Source organism: Bactrocera tryoni, chromosome 2 (genome assembly GCF_016617805.1).
Source record: "Bactrocera tryoni isolate S06 chromosome 2, CSIRO_BtryS06_freeze2, whole genome shotgun sequence".
Classification (NCBI taxonomy): Eukaryota; Metazoa; Arthropoda; class Insecta; order Diptera; family Tephritidae; genus Bactrocera; species Bactrocera tryoni.
Genome location: NC_052500.1, coordinates 71,085,868 through 71,106,709, shown reverse-complemented (window position 1 = coordinate 71,106,709; position 20,842 = coordinate 71,085,868).

The following is a 20,842-nucleotide window of genomic DNA, read 5'->3' as shown; positions in this document are numbered from 1 at the left end:
TATAGCGCTAGCTCTTAAAATAATTCGTGCCAAATTTCGTGTCGATATCTCATCAAATGAAAAAGTTTTCCATACAAGGACTAGATTTTAATTGTTCAGTTTGTACGGCAGCTATAAGCTATAGTAACCCGATTTGAACAATTTATTCAAATATTGTAGTAGTAGCTTTGAGAATAATTCATGCCTAATTTCGTGACGATATCTTGCCAATTTAAAAAGTTTTCCATACAAGAACTAGATTTTTATTGGTCAGTTTGTACGGCAGCTGTATGCTACAGTAGTCTGATATCGGTGTTTCTGACAAATGAGCAGCATATTGGTGAGAAAAAGACCTGTGCAAAAATTTCAGATCGATAACTCATAAACTAAAGCAATAGTTTACTTATTTACAGACAGAAGGACAGCCAGATGGACATGTCTAAATCTACACAGCTCATCACTTTGATATATTATATGTATATATATGTATATATATTATAGATTCTCCGAAGTATCCTTCTGTGTATTCCAAACTTTGTACCAAACTAAATATACCCTGTTCAGCTTATAAAACTCACACATACAAACTTCTTTAAAAGCTTACATATTTAGAGACGCATGAAAGTCCAAACTTACATAGTAACTTACAGATTTACATATTCACACACATTTACACAAGTCGCACACAAACACACCACCTCAATATTTATACTCAAGGTACATCATCAGCACTTGCGCTTTGCCATGCAAATGCGCTCTTGCTTGGCTTTGTGCGCGTGCTTAGCAGCTTCTGTATTCGCTCGGGTTTATAATTGTGCACTTAATTAAAACAAATAGTTCATTTGTCTACACAAATTGGCATTAGAAGTCGTCTATAAGTTGGGGGGGACTTTGAAAATACGTTAAGCTAAATTAGAATCAGCAAAGGTGCGCTCAAAAGTGTGCTACAACTGCAGTGCGACCGCAACTGCTTACAGGCGCTTGTTGAAATATTTTTACAAAAACATTTATGAAGGAAGGGGTGGAGTTACGCAATAATTTGGTTGCTGCGAGATTAATATAATGACAATATTTACCGTTTTGTGGTAAAAAAACACTGAATATTTAGTGCTGGGGTTACTTTTCAAGGTTTTGCCGAAAAAGTAGTGTTGCAGTTGACTATTAAGTTGATCGCAGAAGTATGCGAAGATTACGAAGCTTACGAAGCGAAAAACAGCAATCACCTTGAAAGCCACAAGTATTGGATCTAAACAGCCATCTTGCCAAAATAGAGATCACGAATAATCATATTAAATAATATCAAATATTAAACGACTTTGACTTTGGATCACTTGGATCATGTCGCCAAACCGAACTCTGGCGGCTCCTTCTCTGTCCATATAGGGAGAGTTGTGAGTAGGAGAGAGGCCGTGAGCTTCTTTATGGATGGGTCAAAGATTTGGGTTAACAGTAGTGTAGTGTAGGAGTGTATAACATTGCTATCAATATCATCTTTCTAGTTATCTTTAGTCTCTTTCTGATAAGACAGTTATGGGTGATAGGCCACAGCGGAATCGCAAGGAGTTGATGAGCTAGCAAGCGAAGGCAACTTAAAACCACTATCGGTATAATTAAAGCGGGTCAGTGCTCCCGTATCCTCTTGTGTTCTACAACTAAATAGCTGGGTTTCGCGGAAGCTTGGCTACCATCGGTACATGGATTGCCGCGAACGCTTTTGTCCTAAGATCGATCGCAAGAGATCTAGTGCTCTCTTAACCCTCGGTAAAGCTAGCCTCTCCCTAGTTGTGGCGCTTTTAACAGGTCGTTGGCTGTAAGGCTGTGAATCTTATCAGACGCTATCTGCAGAAGCTGTATGGAAGAAGATGAGGTGAAACAACTCAATAATCGTTGGATATGCATTTCACCATGACGATCTGAATCGATTTAGACTTGGCCGCGTATTTATACGCATACTAGTTCCCCAGTTTTTGAAATTTGGATTTGAAATTTTGTATACGTCCTTTCCCCTCTAAGGAGCTGTTCATTTGTCAGAATCGCCGATATCGGTACATTAAAGCATATGGCTGGCATAACTTTTTTATTTGTCAAGATATTAGGTTGTCAAATATCTCCCTTCCGGCTTTTTGTCTTTTGAATTTCGTGGCTATGAGCTCGTATCTAGCAATACTATACATCTTTGAAAGGTCTTGGCATAACCTACAGAAAGATGCTATGCATGATTAGTTTCTATATTGTGTTCAACAGTTCTAGATGTGTAAACATTGAGTTCACTAACGCCGGAATTCGCGCTTTTTTCAAGTATTTCATCGTTAAAGGCAAATCCGCTAGAGAAACGTTTCGTGAGATTAATGGTGTTTTGGGGGATGGTACTCCATCCCTTCGAACTGTGGGGGAATGGTTTCGACGATTCAGAGCGGGTGAAAACGACACCATTGATAAGCCAGCCGGCGGAAGACCTGTGACAACGAATACCGATCAAATCATAGAAAACATCGAGTTAGGTCGGCATGTGGCATCTCGTGACATCGCCCAGAAGATTGGATTTAGTCACCAAACCATTTGAAACCATCTGCAGAAGGCTGGATACACAAAAAAGCTTGATGTTTGATTGCCGCATGATTTTACGCAAAAAAAAACGTGCTTGATGCAGGCCATCGACCAGAAGCGTTCAGAATTGTCCAACAGGACGGGTGTAGTGTTCCACCAGGACAGCACTAGACCACACACTTCGTTGATAACTCTTCAGAAGCTACGGGAGCTCGGATGGGAGGTTTTGTGGCATGCACCATATAGCCCGGACATAGCGCCAAGTGATTACCACCTATTCCTGTACATGGCGAACGCCCTTGTTGATGTAAAGTTGAACTCAAAAGAGGCTTGTGAAAAGTGGCTTTCCGAGTTTTTCGCAAATAAGGGAGGGGGGCTTCTAATCAGATTATCGAACGACGCATACTTGAACTAAATCCGATCACTGTAACACTTTTTATAAAGCATTGAAGAAAGAGCAAAAACCGGAATTTGACAACCTAATATATTCACGAAATTCGTCATGGATTGTTTTCCAAGGCAACGCTACAACCTCCGAACATATTGTTCAGAACGGATAACGATAGCATATAGCTGAGAAAAATTGGGTTACGATGCTTTTAAAGATCTCTGACATCCAAATATTTATACCTCACATATCGGAACAGTAAACAAGGCTTAATGGTTTATTGGGTAAGCCAGCATCTTTGCTATGCAATGCATTTTAAAAGTGTATATTTGTATGTGTATAGTATATGCGTAAGTGTGCATATCGAAAAATCCATCTTCATTCATTTCATAAAAGGCCATAAAAGCTGATAAAATTGCTGGCGACATTTTTGAAGAAAAGCGCACACACGCACACGAACAGCCTCAAACAGAACAAGAGCAACAACAACGAAAGTAGACACAAATGTCATTCATGTTTGCGCATAAATATTACAGCACTAGGAAATGCAAACATTTCCGTTTCACGTTAAAGAAAAGTGATTGCACACAAACTACTTACACGCTGGTACAAATACATAAAAACACACACGCACACATATGTATATACTTGTAGGAAAAATATAGATACATTTAGTTGCCATTCAACTGCCTGTGCGCCGGTGTGTATGCTTAATGCAAGTGCTTGGCAAGGTGCATATGTAAATATTGACATACATACATATTGTTACAATCACACGCGTACACATATGTGTGTAGGTGTATGTGTGCGTATTTGTATTGTATGTGTGCCTATCGTTGGCTGTTTGTGCACCTATTTGAATGATACTCAAATAGAGTGAAATACCTGTCCATCTCAATGTCCATCAGCACGTTCGTTCGCCGCTCAATTGCAACCGTCAGTCGGTGTTTGCCTTTATAACGAGGGAGGTTGGATATGTAGGAGGTTTATCGCAGTAAATAAAACAACGGTTGCAGTAGTGGAGAGAAGGATGGATAAGAGTAACAGTAAGGAAGCCATAAGGCTGAACGAAACGCATATCTAAAACTTACCGATCCAAACTAAGTTAGATATCCGAAAAAACAGTTCTTTACCGCAAAAAATCCGGGTCAATTTCGATAACGTGGAACCGACTGTCGTGGGAACTGGGTCCCACAATATGTCGCAACGAGTCCCCACATGACACTAATCATCTCTTTGCATGCCCAGCTAAACCTACATACCTGATATCCCACTCCCTAAGGTCTGACCACGTCGAAACAGCACGTTTCCTGGACCTACCGTTGGATGACCTCGATGACAACTAATCTGAACCTTATCACCCTAACGGGGTCTAGATAACCGTTACAACAACAATAAAAACAACGAAATGAATATTTCGATAACAATATTAGAGTCCTAGCTCCCAAAGATTTTGGTTTTAACTTAAAACTGAGTTATACTTAATAACGTTGTAGTCAGTGCGGCAGAAAGAGTTCATTATGTTATAAAAATCGGTGGAATCCACAGAATTTTATGGTGGGAACTATGAACGTCAGACTCTGAGGAGGTTTCTGAGTTTGGACAGAGCGAAGTGATCTAATATCAGTTGTCTTCGTTTCGCCATTGATATCTTTAATATCTTGGCGCGCTCATATTTTGTCTAAAAATCAGCATTTTAAAATTTCCATTCCCGTTTCTAGCCAATATCACGGATTTTCGAAATCCCATAGAAATTAGCTTAAATTCGGTCCCCAACATTGTCTTCTCTGCCAGAGAAGTGTGGGAAAGAGGTGAGAGAGAAGTTTGGGAAAGAAGTGAGGTGGATAGGTACAGAAGGATAAGCGTCCAAACTAGATAATCGGCAATGGATAATGTTTCAGACCACTGCAAGCGGAGATCACAACAACTAAACAAAGTCTTCTTGTTCTGAGAAAGAGTCTGTTCACAATAAGCGATATATTTATATATGGTATGAATATACAAAAAGCCAAGCGGCTTTGAAATCACTACAGTCCCTTAGGGTTTCCTCAAAGATAGCAGGTGAAAACACTCTAGCTTTGAGAGTATTCGACGCAGTATTCGCCGGGGGAAGTAGGGGAAGAGAAGTCCACTTAGTTGGAAAGATCAGGAGGAGAAGGACTTTGTTCCACTTAGAATCTCCAATTGGCGCCAAAAAGCGAAAAGGAAGAACGACTAAAGTCTCTTAGAATTTCTTCAAAAATAATGACAGCATGGTTTGATCTGTTAAAGTATTTAACAACCTATTTCACGATAAAGCTGCATTGAGTTTCAAGACATAGTATTGTTTCTGGTAAATGTGAAGCAGGTGAACTAGCCAGAGCAGGCACACCCTTACTTACTCCCTCTGGCTACTTGAAGATATTTAATCGTCAAGTATAAATATAGCCGAGTCTCAGTCATCAATCCCTAACTTGCTCAAGAAGCAGGCAAACGTGACATGAATGGAATATGGGCCGCACATGTAGACTAAAAAAATTGAAAACTAATGGCATAAGAAATGTTGTAAGAATGCTAACAGGTTGCTGTCTATTGTAGAAGCTGTCAGGAGGTCGCAGGAGAGGTGACTAGAGTCGACCATACCTCCTTATTGACCTATTTGTCCGAACTGCCAATATAGAATCAGGATAGGATATAACGACGCCATACTTTTCCCGCTCTTTTGATATTTCTCTTCAGTAAGGTTTGCCATTTCAGCATGGAAAGATATACGATTCAACAACGAATCGATATTATTGAAATTTGTTACCGAAATTCGGAGTCAGTGGCCGCAACTTTGAGAGCGCTACGTCCAATTTATGGTCGTCATAATCGTCCTGTCAGATCAAAAATTGAGCGTCTAGTGGAAAAATTTGAATCCGCAGACACAGCACAAAATGTTCCCATGGCAGTGAGAGAAAGATGTGCCCGCAATGTCGAGAATATTGCTGCCACTATCCTATCAATTGAGCAAGACCGAAATCCGTCTCCACACGTCGTTCTCAAGCATTGGGCATCTCTGTCTTTGTGGCGAAATTTGCGAAAAGATCTTGGCCTACATCCTCACAAGATCAAATTGACGCAAGTATTGAAGCCGCTTGACCACCAGAATAGTCTTACGTTCGTGGATACGGCTGAAAGTGATCCGGATTTATATCGAAAATCATCTTCAGCGATGAGGCTCAATTCTGGCTGAATGGCTTCGTTAATAAGCAAAAGATGCGTTATTGGTCAGGCAGCAATTCACACGTAATCCATGTGTCACCATTGCATCCCGAAAAAGTTACGGTTTGGTGCGGTTTATGGGAGGGCAGCGTCAATGGGCCGTACTTTTTCCGTGATGATCAAGACCGGTACGTGACTGTGAATGGAAATTGCTACCGCTCAATGATAACCGAATATTTTTGGGCCGAATTGGATGATGTGGACTTGGACAATATGTGGTTCCAACAGGACGGCGCCACAAGCCACGCAGCGAATGTCACAATCGATTTATTGAAAACCAAGATATTATCTCACGAAATGGCCCAGTCAATTGGCCGCTTCGGTTTGGCGATGTGACGCCGTTAGACTATTTCTTGTGGGACTACGGCAAGTCAATGGTCTATGCTAATAAACCAGCGACGATTTTTGAACAGTAGTACGAATATCGAACGTGAAATTACAGCCGATCGATCAACCGATTTATGCCTTAAAACCGTCGAAAATTGGGTTCAGCGTGCCCGTGATGGCCATGCAAAAGAAATCGAGTTCTATATATAATGGCATCAAATGTACTTTCATAGGAATAAAGATGTTCTTTGATATCCCCAACAGTTTTTGTTTTATTTAAAAAAAAAAATTTTGGTACTCTTAATGAAAAATCCGTTAAATGAGCCATCAAAGTATGGCATCTGAGGTCAAAATGTTAGAAAGTATCGCTGACTAAAAGAACTGTCCTTGTAGAAGTGTATTGGTATCAGCATATATATATATTTTTTTTTGTATATATATACATATCTATGTATATTTGCTTAATACCCGCATGCTGCTTTGTCTTCGTGGACTATGCTGAAATGCTGGCTTTTAGCAAAAAAATTTTAAAATGCAATTTTCCGCACAGAAACGTCATCACATAACATATATACATACATATATGCACATAAAGATAATATGCTAGATATATTTGTCTGGCGTTGTGGCGCTGATTTTATGTGTAGATATTTGCAGATCTAAAGAAAAAAGCTTCCCTAAAGGACGCTATAAAGGAAATCAGCACACAAACGTTTGCCATAAATGAATTTTACTGCCAATACACACTCACACCACGCTCATACACAAACATTAAAATACATATGTATATATGTGGGCTATACATATGAGTTTGGCATTCAGTTGGGTTATAAATAATAGTGGGAATGCTTGCGAGATTTGATGGTGCAGTGTGAAATAATGTTTGGCATGTGGCAAATGATTTTCCAGTTGATGTCAACCGCAAAAGCCAATGAATATTTGCAATGAGCATAGTTTTTATGTGTACTTAAAAGCAAGCACATGTGTGCTTGTGTGTGTGTGAAGTATACATTTGAGGATCCGCAAATAAAGTTAAATGGCGACATTTATTTACATATGGATAATGTATAAGTGTGTTTGTATAGAGGGATAGATATGCACGCCATACATACTTACATACTCAATTACAAAATACACACACAAACCCATATATATATATTTATTTTAACTGCAGCTTAAATCTAAATTAACACTAATTGCTTTTCTGTGCTGCCACTATTTACTTATCCAACTTGTTAATCTGCCAGGTAAATATTTTCGGTAACTGTGAATCGAATATTCTATGCCATTTTAGGTTAGTATGAACGCAGCGTTTTGCCAAGATTGCATGGAGAGGGATTTTACTCAAGCTAAGGAAAACACACTTTGCATCGAGAGCGGTTGATGCATGCATTATTAATATTGCAGCCAAGGTGATCATCACAGTTGAGTAGGCCAAGTGTTCGACTACTAACTGGTCGAAACTGGGTTCGAGTTTCGAATAAGTGGTACAAACAAAACCAATTGTTGTTAGTAGATTGCAATTTGTACCAAGTTTCGTGTAGTTACCGTGTCAAATAAACAAGTTTTCCTTACAAGGACCTGATTAAGATAGTTCGGTTTGTATGGCAGCTGTACGCTATAGTGGTCCGATCTGAGCAATATGTTCTGAAATTATAGCTTTATCTTGGATATTAGTTTGTGCCAAATTTCGTGAAGTTACCGTGTCAAATACACAAGTTTGCCATACAAGCACATTATTTTGATAGATCGGTTTGTATGACAGCTATATGCTATAGTGATCCGATTTGAACAATTTATTCAGATATTATAGCGCTGTCTTAGATACCAATTTGTGCCAAATTTCGTGAAGTTACCGTGTCAAATACACAAGTTTGCCATACAAGCACATTATTTTGATAGATCGGTTTGTATGACAGCTATATGCTATAGTGGTTCGATGTCAACGATTCCAACAAATAAGAAGCTCTTTTGGTAGAAGAGTACGTGTGCAAAATTTCAAAATGATAACTCAAACATTAAGCGATTAGGTCGTGTATATATTTCAAATGGTCTCCGACGTTTCCTTCTGGGTTAAACTCCTCTACATATTTGCCTTCCAAGGTAGTTAAAAAGATGATCTATGCGTAATTAATTTTAATTAAATCATGAAATGTGAATTGATATCAAGCTAACTGTAAATTTTGAGAACATAATGAGTGTAAAGATTGGTTGAATGCGTCCAGACTTTCGCGAAATCCCCTATTAACTAATCAATCAACCAAGTTTTAACTCTAAAACAGGGTCTACAACAGTTGATACTCATAATACAGTTAAGTTTAGCCACAAACTCGAGTTTATTGTCAACTCTAGGTTTTAATATTCAACACTATTCTCAAATACGGAATTTCCTTAATTACGCCGCACCAATATGGTCGTTTGGGTGCAGTGAAACGCAGACGAAGAAGCTACAGACATGTCAGAACACTGTATTCCGGACAACAAGTAGATGTCTCTTGGTGTCTTCTATCGAACATCTGATTACTGAGGTTCGCATGCTCCCAGTTAAGGAGCCTAAGGAACTGCCTGTAGCGGAACCGCCTCCTAGAAGCATTGAGAGTTCAAAGGTCCACCCTCAACTATGTTAACAACTGAAAACAATACGCCGATCAGACTTCGGACGCAACAAACCTCAGTGCACTGACCGCCATTCACAGTGGAGTCATAAACATCTTTACCCGACTCCCTCTTAGTGAATGGTATACTTGGAAACAAACCACCACCCATTGGTAGACGACGAGCTCGAGTTACCGCGAGAATCGAGAGTGAGCCTTACTCAGTTTTGTTCTGGATACTGTAGCAGTTTAAACTCCAACTTATCCAGAATTGACTCCGACACATCAAATTTATGTCGAGCGTGTAACGAGTTTCGCATGACACTAATCACCTCTTTGCATGCCCAGCTAACCCTACACATCTGATATCCCACTACCTATGGTCCAATTCCGTCGAAACAGCACGCTTTCTGGACCTACTATTAGATGATCTCGATGTCTTGACAACAACGAACCGAGATCCAAAACAAATTGTCGGGGGTATAACTGATTAAAATTTGCATTTGAGAAATTTCTTTCAAACTAGACATAGCTTTCTTAACGGAACTGTGGTTAAAGAGTTTTCTCAATATCTGCGAATATCTGTATAAAACCAGGTAACAAGGAAAGTCTTGTTCCTCATGAGCTCGCTATTTTTGAAAGACTCTATCCGCTTTCCTCTTCTCTAACTGATTTGCTCCTCTTTACAGATTACCAACAGACATTCTTAGACATTTTGAAAATCACAACTTGGAAATAAGTTGAGTTCGGGGTCGCCATAGTTGTCCTTAAATTCAGCCAAATTTTCACCACTGACCTAAGCTTATTAGTCATCGCAAAAAGTTTAAGATTTATAACTTAAGATGCAAGAAAGCTTATGAAATTGAAAAGCGAATCTCTTCTTCTTCTTCTTTATTGGCGTAGATATCGCTTACGCGGTTATGACCGAGTTTACAATAACGCATCAGTCGTTCTTCTTTTGCGCTGTTTGGCGCCAATTGGAGATTTCAAGGGTAGACAAGTCCTTCTCCCTATATTTCCAACGGAGTGAAGGTCTTTCTCTTCCTAGGCTTGCTCAGGCGGCTGCTTCGTCGAATACTCTCAGAGCTGGAGTGCGTTCATCCATAAGGAAAACATGACCTAGACAACATAGCCGCTGCCTCTTAATTCGCTGAACTATGCCAATGTCGGCGTATATCACGTACATCGGTATTTAGAAAGAAAGGAACTTGAGTAAAGTCTAAACAGCGATCTTTACAACTCAATTGCTTCTAATGAAATGATGAGTGACTTGTAGAATTGGGAATCTCTATGGTTCGAACTTAAGTAAAGTCTAAAATGAGATCTTTACAATCCAATTTCCGCTAATGAAAGTTACAAATGTGTGGCTCTTATATTTACATCCCATCCTTTTCGATTCCAATACCCCAAAGCAAGTCTATGAACTTTATCACAGTAGAGTGAATGGATTTTAGTATAACCGAAGTGCTTACAAGTGCCCTCATAAAGACCTAGGTGCGTTGTCCGAAATCCATCCTACCTAGCTAACTCAGTCTCATGAACTAGAAAATATACCGAGCAAAGAAATGCAAATAAGAAGGCAAGAGACTCGTAAGCCAACTAAGAGTAAAATTGAAGAAGGACCCACAGACTTTCGGCATACAGAATTCAATTTAGGTTAAGTTGGTAGCTAATTTTAAATTACAAATGGCGTGAGAAGATGCTTAAGCGTTGCGATTAAATGAAAACAAGAAAAGTAATCTATGCGCATACTAATGAAGTTTTTCAAAAGACGCTATCTCTCTACACAAAATGCACCAACACAAGCACGCTTCATTTACTCCTGCCAGCCATTACACATACGTCTCAACACACACACACACACACACACACACAGTACACAGAGGCGATTTATTAAGAAGAAAAAGCGTCATGGCAGCAGATACTCAGTTTGCTCGGCTGCTTTGTCTGACGGTTGGGTACATAAATATTTCTGTTTACACATACAAATGAGTATTTAGTAGCAACAAAGACGTCATGTAGCAATTTATTTGGTAGATTGAGGTCGGCAAAAGGTGGTAACCGGTAGAAGAGGCAGCAAGGACAGCAGTTAAAGGTGGTGAAAGGTGCACACGAATTGAGGATATTATCTAGCTGCAGCTGGGCGAAAGGTTTGAGCGGAAATTGCCGAGGCTCATATTGCCACGCAACGGTATAGATAAAAACATAAATATCGGTACAAATGAGAGTACATACTTACAAATATGGGTACGTGCATGCGGTAAGTTGGAGAAGTCAGTGATTTTGCGAATTTCAAATGCAACACTGCGAGTGACAAATAACAGCTGTTCGGTGACAGATGATAAATTGTTCTAAATGATTTGTGTCTGGTGGTCGGGTTTGGCAGCCAATGAAAATAAGTAAGCTTACGCATTTTAATGGAAAGTGAAAGATTGAAGACTTCAGCTACGAAAGCTAGATTTTTAGTGCGAAGAGAACAGTACAACCAAGGAGGTATTTATAGTTAACATGAGTGCTTCAAATAGTCACACAAAAAAGTTTTTCATACGAAGACTAGATTTTGATCTGTCATATTGTATGGCAGCTTAATGCTATAGTGGTCCGAGGGGATTGCTAAACTCTGTTTGAACTGAAATATTACAAAAAGTTTGAATAACCGGTTCTTACAAATGAGATAAATAAAAAAAAAAAACTATTTGAAAGACTTCCACAACTTCCTTGGTGCAGTCTTGGACCGAGTGAAATATTATGAAAGCCCAGTAATGCCTTATATATGTACATAGGTTAGGTTAGTCTGTTAGACCAATGAGCCACTCATAGACCAGTTTCGGCCCTTTGCGATACCAGACGGAGTTCAGTTACCAGGTTCATGAGAAGTAGTTAACCTTTAGGATGCCTGCGTTTGACACGAATTTCAACAGTGTTTGGAACCTAAGGATCGTTACCTCAGCAGCTCAGGCAGCTTCTTAATCCGCCAGATCACTACAATATATTTCAAGCAGAGGCCTTTGCTTTTGAGAAAACCGCGGAGCTAGACTCTAATGACAACAGACAACTTCAGAGACAACATTTACGTGGACAGTCAAGTAGCAGTCAGGGCTTTAACCTCGTTTTGCATATCGTCTAGAAATATCTTGGAAATCAGGATATCAAGAGATATCGTTTGTGAAGCCACAGAGTCTTTTGAAATTCACGTCAAGCGCAGACATCCTAAAAGATGACTACTCCACAAAGACTTCTTAACAGTAGTCCATCTGGTATCGGAAAGGACCAAACTGGTTTACGCGTGGCTCGTTAGACTGCCAGAATAACCTAACCTAAACAGTTGTTACAACAACAATCGAAATTCACGGATCAACTACAAAGAGGTCTTTACAGAAGACTGTCGTTTCAACTAAACAACTTCTGAAAGTAATGGTTTTTGTTATAACAACAATTCATCTGGGCGCTTGGGTCACTAAAAAGCGGTCCTCACAGCAGAAATCATCGCTAAGCTTTTGCAAATGATCTGGAATTGTCGAAAAATGTTGATACATGTTCTAGATGAGCATGGACTCACATTTTCAAAAGATTTTTGGAATACGAAGAAACTTTCTATGGAATGAGACGTGGAACACCAAAAACTATATAAAGGTGGAGTTATTGTTACAAAAACTGTGTAAAAATTGGGTTGCCGTAGCTCAATCGGGATACTAAAAACCGTCGAGATTGATTAGTTCCTTATTCAGCGCGAAACACACCACCTTTAGAAGACATATGGGGTTAAGGAATAATCGAATATTTAGATTTGTCAGCTGCGTGACGGGTTCAATGATCTCGAAAGTCTTTTCATTTCTCAATAAAAGCCAAGACAAATAACTTTTAGGTTAAAAAACTTAAAAAAACTTGGGGCGCAACTCATAATATTTGGATCCACCGAACCGGCAAGACTCATGGTTCTGGTTCCTCATTGTAAAACAAAAGTAGCGGCATAAGTACCTCAATAATTCGGAATTTCGAAGCTCAAATTATTTGGATCTGTCGAACCGGCTCGACTTATTGATCTGGTTCCTCTTTTTAAAACAGATGTAACGACATAATACCTCAAAAACTTCGGAATTTTGAAGCTCATAGTATTCGGAGAGGCCGAACCGGCTCTACTCTTGGCTTGGGTCCTCATTATAAAAAAGAAGTAGCGACACAACTACCTCAAAAATTTCGAAGCTCAAAATATTCTGCCGAACCGGCTCGACTCATGGTTCCGGTTCCTCATTGTTTGGTCTGAAAGTTGCAAGTAACAAACAAAAATTAGACTCAAGAAAAAATTGCAAAAGTTACTACATTGAGCAATAATATTTTTCTAGCGCTAAAATATCTCTTACATCAACAACAACTGTTGTATCAAGCCAACGGACCTTGTAGACTCATATAAGAGTTTAAATGTCTGTAGGTACAAATGCTGCTTTTAAATAACGGCCAGAAAATCGCATGTGAGCGCGACATTAAAGTAAGAAAGCTTTACGCTCTGTATGTGTATGTGTGTATGGGCGCGAATGGGTTCGCGTCAGTATGTATGTAGTATCTGTAGCCATGTGTTTGGGCAGCCATAAAAAGTGCCTTGGCAGCTTCACTAACGATGTTGTCAGGCACAATTAAGTGGGTTTTGTTGCCACCGTCGCCGACTTTCTGGATAAGATTGCTGCTGCTGTTGCTTTATTATTGTTGTTGTTTGATATACACGATATGGCTTCTTTTGAGCGTCACACGCTCTAGTACATACATACACACACATATTATACGCTTAGATGAAAATCTACAATCATAAAGGAAAACATAAAAACCACTACAAGTGTAACAGTCAACGAGCAATCGAGTAAATGAAGGGTTAATGTTACGCAGCATTATATACGCTTCACTCTGGCCTGAACCGCAATTTCCTACAGGGCACACACATACATACATAAATGTGATACGTGGTAATATGTTTACATCCTTGCATGCCTGTTGTCACTATATTCGGTTGAGAAAAAAACCGAACGGATATCTGTTGGAAGCAAGTGAAATGGAGTATCGTGCGCCGCCGTTGGTATAAAGGCAATTGCCACAAAGCATCCCAATAGCTATGCCATACATGAGAACAACATATAAATAGCAGCGCATAAGACTGCAAGTACTTAACGGCGTATCATGGCCTTTAAGTGCTTGACGGCAAAGGGTTGAAATAATAGCATTACAGTGGGCTAATTTGCATTAGTAAGCAGGTAAAAAATTTCGATGAATAGGGTGATAAAATTATATTTTCTTAACCCAAAATGGGTTGTTTACCAATACCCTTTGCCATCTTTCGAACAGGAGATTGTTTTTAAGCTCACACAATGTTTGAACCTTGCCGCCAAAAGTTGGTCCAAATGATTTTTGAGGTCCCGATTTGAGCTAAGGTTTCTCCTACCGCCGCAAGTAATAGTCAGAAGGCGCCAAGTCTGGAGAGTATGTTGGGTGTGGTAGCTAATCCCATTCGAACTGCAAGAGCTTCTGGCGACTTATCAAATTTGTATGAGCTCTCGCATTATGCGGGTGGAACATTACCACTTTTCTATTGATCAATTCTGGCCTGGTTTGAGTGCATCACGCAATTTGTGCAGTTGTTCTCAATACATTTCAGAATTAATCGTGCTGTTATCGAGAAAGAGCTCAAAATAAACGATCCTTTTTAAATCCCACCAAACAGACAACATAACCCTGTTTTGGTGACTATCGGTCTTCAAAGTACCTGTATTTTGAGCTGGTACTTTTGATAATTGATACTTTTTTACTTTTAGATCACGATAGCTAGCGCTTTACATTCTTTTAAACAACCCACTTTTCGTCCGCAGTACCAATGCGCTGTGCAAAAGGATCACTTCTTTGATATCACTTGGAGCAAATCACAGCCGTTAATGCGACGTAGCAAATTTCGTTCTGTAGGAATGTGAGGAACTCACATATTAAGCTTCAAATTTAATTTTAGACGTTTCATGTGCCTGTGAACGGTCGCGTTAGACATATTTAAGCTTCCAGCAATCTCTCGAATTGTTATTCGCCGATTTGCATCGATCAACGACTTTAGTTAATCCACAACGGCTTCAACAGTCCTTCCAGGACGTGCTGCATCCTCAAGATCGGAATTGAAGAAAACAAATTTTGAAAATTAATTTGAGCGTTGGAACACTATCACAGCCCCTGCTGCTTTGTTGTTCTTCAGGCGGGTAATTGCTATTTGAACCTCTATTCTATCGTCATCGATTATGGAGTCGGGTTCGCCATCTCCAGATCTTACATTTTCACTGCCGTTCAGCAAACTGGAGAAGTGTCCCCTCCATAACTTCAGTATGCTCTGAACATCAGCCACTAGATCACCAATTTGGACACTACAAGAGTATGCTCCTACAGCCGTAGGGCTATACCCAATTCCTATTCTTTCGTCCTCGCCGCGCATCTTGGAAATTTGAATAACCCTTGTGTGAGATGCTGTAGCCAACCTATGTGAAGCTAAAAGAGAAAAAGCTACAGCGGAGCCACTCCGACGTAATCGGTTTAAGGGTACGCTAAAGTCTAGTCTGTTCAGCAGCCGTATCTCGAGCAGCCGTAACTCGAGCGGGCGTCGGTCTTGAAGCAAGCGGCTCGCTATATAAATGTGTATAAAGCTTTATACTATTCGCCTCATCTCGATGTGCGCTGGTTTTGGGAGCAGCCACAAATAAACAAACCCCCTTGAAAAAAAGAAACGACAGTATAAGGTTTAGTAAAAAGAAATTCATTATTTTTCAAATAGATAGAGTAATCAGTGCCTTTGGTACCGTTCAAATAAAGGTGAATATAAAAGAAGCTCGATGTATGGCGCCACGTCAGTTGACGCAAAAAACTTTATGTACCGAATATCCATTTATGATTCGCTGTTGAACAAAATTCATTCATATCTGAAGCGGGTGGTTACAGGTGATGTAAAATGAGTTACTTTGAGAACGTCAAGCGAAACGATCATTTTGAAATAGCCGTTAGCCGGCGCAAACAATGGTCAAGCCAGTATTGAGTCAGGAAAGTTTTCCAGGGTCTTTGGTGGGATTAACAGGGAATCAACTGCTATGAGCTGTTCTTGTATGACCAGAATATTATTTTGGAACGGCGATGTCAACAATTTATCCAGCTAAAGGAAATCTTCAACCTAGTATGGACTGCTTTGGCCGATCGGTGAGAACTTGACTTCTTTCAGAGACAGGCCAGGCTAATCACATCGATCGTTGTTGAATCGCGGTCAGGCGGCGCAAACGATGGCCAAACCAGTATTGACAGTCAAGAAGGTTTTCCAGGGTCTTTCGTGGGATTGACAGGGAATCTTCTGCTATGAGCTGTTTTCCTATGACCAGAATTTTATTTTGGACCTGCAATTTCAACAATTTTATCTTCGAAAGGAAGTCTTAAACCCAGATCGAATAGCTTTGGCCTATAGGTGAGAACTTGGTTACTACCAGAGACATCGCCAGGCCAATCACATCTTTAGTGATCGCCAGTGGCTTCGGGCGCTTAGCTGCTTGGTTCTTATACATTCCTCTTATAGTCGTGGCTGACACAAACTCATTACTATGTCTTACTGTCTTTGTCGAATGATTTTTCAGTGAAAAATTCGTCTCGGGAGAAGCTGGTGAAAATCGACTGTCCTAATTTTGTCAATAGGAACGAGGGTTTTTGTGAGGTTGACATTTTGCAATTACTTTTAAAATTTCAAAAATTTATAAAACAAAGTATGAAACATTGTAGATTTAAATCGGAGTATAATAATTATGCTAAATAAATTCTTCAATTAAATGTCCATTAATTTTGATTTTCTTTTAACTAGACAATATAATAATAATCCGGGGAGATCAATTCAGTGCCGAAGCTGGTTTAGTTACAGCAGGATTTTGTTTGTCTGTTAAGTCCAAATCTATGTGCGCTCATGTCTAAAGAAAATGCCTCGAACTGGCGCTGAAATCTAGTAAGGAGATCCACGAACTCACAAACGCGACATCTATTATTGACATACCCAGTAGTGCCATTGAGCATGGAGCTACAAGTATTAGCAGTCTCTGTTTAGAAAAAGGTAACGAAAGTGATTCGGTAATGGGTATTGAGTACATAGCCATCGTTCAGCAGTTCAGGGTAGTTATATTCAGCTTTATTAGACCAGTTAGATGGAACTTCGGTCACCTTGGATCTCTAAATGGTGTACAGCTGTTCTCTTCTCCAACTGAACAGTTTATTTCGTTTGGTATGTTTATGCTGGAAGTGGAAGAAGAAAAGCCAAGTTTGGCTATACCCAAGCAAAAACTTTCTTACAAGTGTATTTCTTACAACAACTACATATATGTACAACTATTGAGATCTGAAAACGTAACTGCTTGTTTATGGTATTGGGCGATAGAACTTCGGCCCGACACAAAAGATCTCTCAAGCGTAGCATCTGCTATCGTCTCCAGCAGCAATATTTATTTGGGTTCTTTGGTTTATGGTATATTCAAAACTAGTTCAAAACCACTGACTCTACTTTAGGACCTCAAAGTGATGGCTTTGTATATTGATCGAATGATTTCGAGAGCTAGGTTGAAAAACACGACTGCTGGGCTCAGGAGGATAGTAGACAAACTGGAAAAGGTTAACTGAAGTACAGCAGTTCAAGAATACAAAGTCTTGGCGAGGTTCCCAAGGAGTTTATTTCTCAGCATGTCTTGTTCATTACCTTGGCTTCTTTGCAGCAGCTTTTACTTGGAGAGTATAAGATCAAGCCTATACGATTAGCTCTAATATACTCTCTTGAGTTTTTGTCAACAAACCAACAAGTCAAACCAACAAGTCCAGATGTTTGGTAGAATACATTGAATGGAAAGCCTTATAGACTTATTAATGCTAATAATTATATTTCCGCTTTTAAAAAGAGATCGCAGTTTTCGGATCGTCATCCTTGGAGAGTTGCGAATCGAACAAACATTTAGTAATAATCAAATTTCGAGTAATCAGAAAAGCGGTGTTTTAAAGACAAAGATTCTTTGACAAAATGTATTTCCTTACTTACTTTTTGAGTTTTTTTAAAGGGTCTAGGTCTTTTACTCTATATGTCCCCATCATTTTTCCAATAAAACTAAAACGTTAGACACAGTAAATTAAAAAGTCTGCGTCAAGGAGGCCACCAGACAAACAATAAGGCCGGTGCGGAGTGAGCGGATGCGCCGGTTGACAGCCTATATGTTTTTTTCTCGCATGTCTACAACAAACACCAATGAAGTTATAGTATGTCTCCATGTATTTCGAGCGTTTTAAATATATGTATATAAATGGATACATAAGCACTTGGGACGCTAGCTAGACACACAAACACTTCTAAGCTGTTGCTACTAACGGACGTGTTGTTGTCTTTATTGTTGTTATTGGTGTTTGTCACCCGTGTTGTTGATGTTTACGTTTGAATAATTTATGACAATGCATGAAAGTGAGACAGAAGTGGGCAGCTATGTACGAGTATGCATGAGCATCCACTTTAGGTACGCACACATACACATATACATACAAGCGGAGGCTTAGCTACAAAGATACACATATTTGCACAGATTTGTGTGTATACATATTTCTAAATACATATAAATACTCTAATAGGACTTGCATTTATACACACATACACTGAGGTATTGCGGCTGTTAGAATTGCAAAGAAGCATACATCTAGGCGCTATGTGTACAGCAAACAAATTGGTGACTTCTGACAGCACAGCGGGGCACTGCAGCCTTTCAAGAGCCTGCACTTGGTTACTCAGTGCATCGCATTGAATAAAAAGAAACGAAAACAAGTAAGGAAGACTGAGTTCGGCTGCAACGAAGTTATATATAAAATGTTTTCCATACAAAGATTCAATTTTGATCAATCAGTTTAAATGACAGCTATATGATATAGTAGTCCGATCTGAATGAAGTATAAAGAGATTGCAGCATTCTTTTGGAAAACAACTTACGTCAAATTTCGTGAAGATAACTTGGGAAATAAAAATGTTTTCCATACAAGGACTTGATTTTTTTTGGTCGGTTTGTATGGTAGCTATATGATATAGTAGTCCGATTTGAACGAAATATTTGGAGATTGTGGCATTATTTTGGAGAACAGCTTGCACCAAATTTCGTCGAGATATCTCGTCGAATAAAATCATTTTTCATACAAGGACTTTATTTTTATTGGTCGATTTGTATGGCAGCTATATGCTATAGTGGGTCGATCTGAACAAAATAATGGGAGATTGTAGCATATACTCAAACAATAATCCATGCCAAATTTCGTGCGTATTTCTTGTGAAATAAAAAAGTTTTCCATACCAGGTCTTTGTGCCGAACTTAATGCACCCCGTTCAGGGTATAAAAAAATGCAAATGCTAACCACTAATATTGCATAAATATGGCAAAGGCGAGCTGGAGACACGCACACACTTACACAAACACACACACACCACTCTACATGCATTAATATGTGTTCGCACTTAATGCAAAAGCGAAGAACAAATAACTACAAGTAAAACAAAAATTGTGAAAAAAATAAGAAAAACAAAAGCAACAACAACAATAATAATACCAACAACAGCAATAAAGATAAAACCCATAATGGCAGGCGAACGAAGATACAAATAAGGACTTCTCGACTGCAGGCAGACAGTCGTACGCTTGAATTGCTTGACTGGCTGGCTGAATGCCTAACCAGCTTGACTGGCAGCTCGCACGGCTGGTCGATTGGTTGGCTGCTCGGTTGGTTGGTTGGTTGGTATCTTGGCCGTTCAAATTATTGCATGTTTCACTTGCTGGCTGGCGACCACTGAACGCCGCTCGACATGTTAGCACTTTGAATGGTGGTTAAGTGAAAAGAGAAAAACGAAAATTAAATGCATTCACACATACACGCACACACACACAGAAACCCCGATACTAAACACAAACATACACACTTATATATAAATAAAAGCACACAGACACACACACACACACGCATAAAAATACCAATTGAATGCCCAAGCTAAATAGTACGACGTCGCTGGCACGTTCGTAGAATCGGGCACCGCACCGGGTACGGCACAGCGTCGGCTGTGTGGCAATCACAAGACAAAAATATGACTCGAAACTAAAAAGAGAATATAAATTGCTGCTTAAATATGGAATTGAACGATAAAAATTCCGAGTTGTTATGTTGATGTTGATGCTGTGATGTTGGCCCCCCCCGTATACCCACACTCACACCCCGGCTCTGACCGTTGCTCCAACAACTGTCGTTTCAGCTAAATAAATAGAAATGCGTGTACAGAGGAAATTTTTTAAATGAAAGCGCACTTTATATTGGCTCGCTAACGAGCGGAGGCGAACGGACGCCAGGCAGCAATGGCGAGGAGTTAATGTGCTATAACCTTGTTGGGAAAGGACTGCCAAGGTATTTTCAGGACTATTTGGATTTACGTGTATTTTTCGTATCTTTTTTGTAGCTGGTCTGATTTGTGAAAGAAATGCTCTGTTGCAGTTGCATTAAAAGTAAGGAGAGCCACATAACTAGCTCATAGCTGGGAAGTAATTGGTCGGGCTTTTTGTACTTGTGGACCTAAACGATCCACAGTCGTCGAGTCGTAGAGATAAAAATGAAAAAAAAAAAAATTTTATTTCATTCACAAATAAACAAGTCATCCATACCCGAACTTGATTTTGTTGTGCTGATGGCAGCTGCAGTGCCCTAAAATGAGCCGATATCGGCGGTT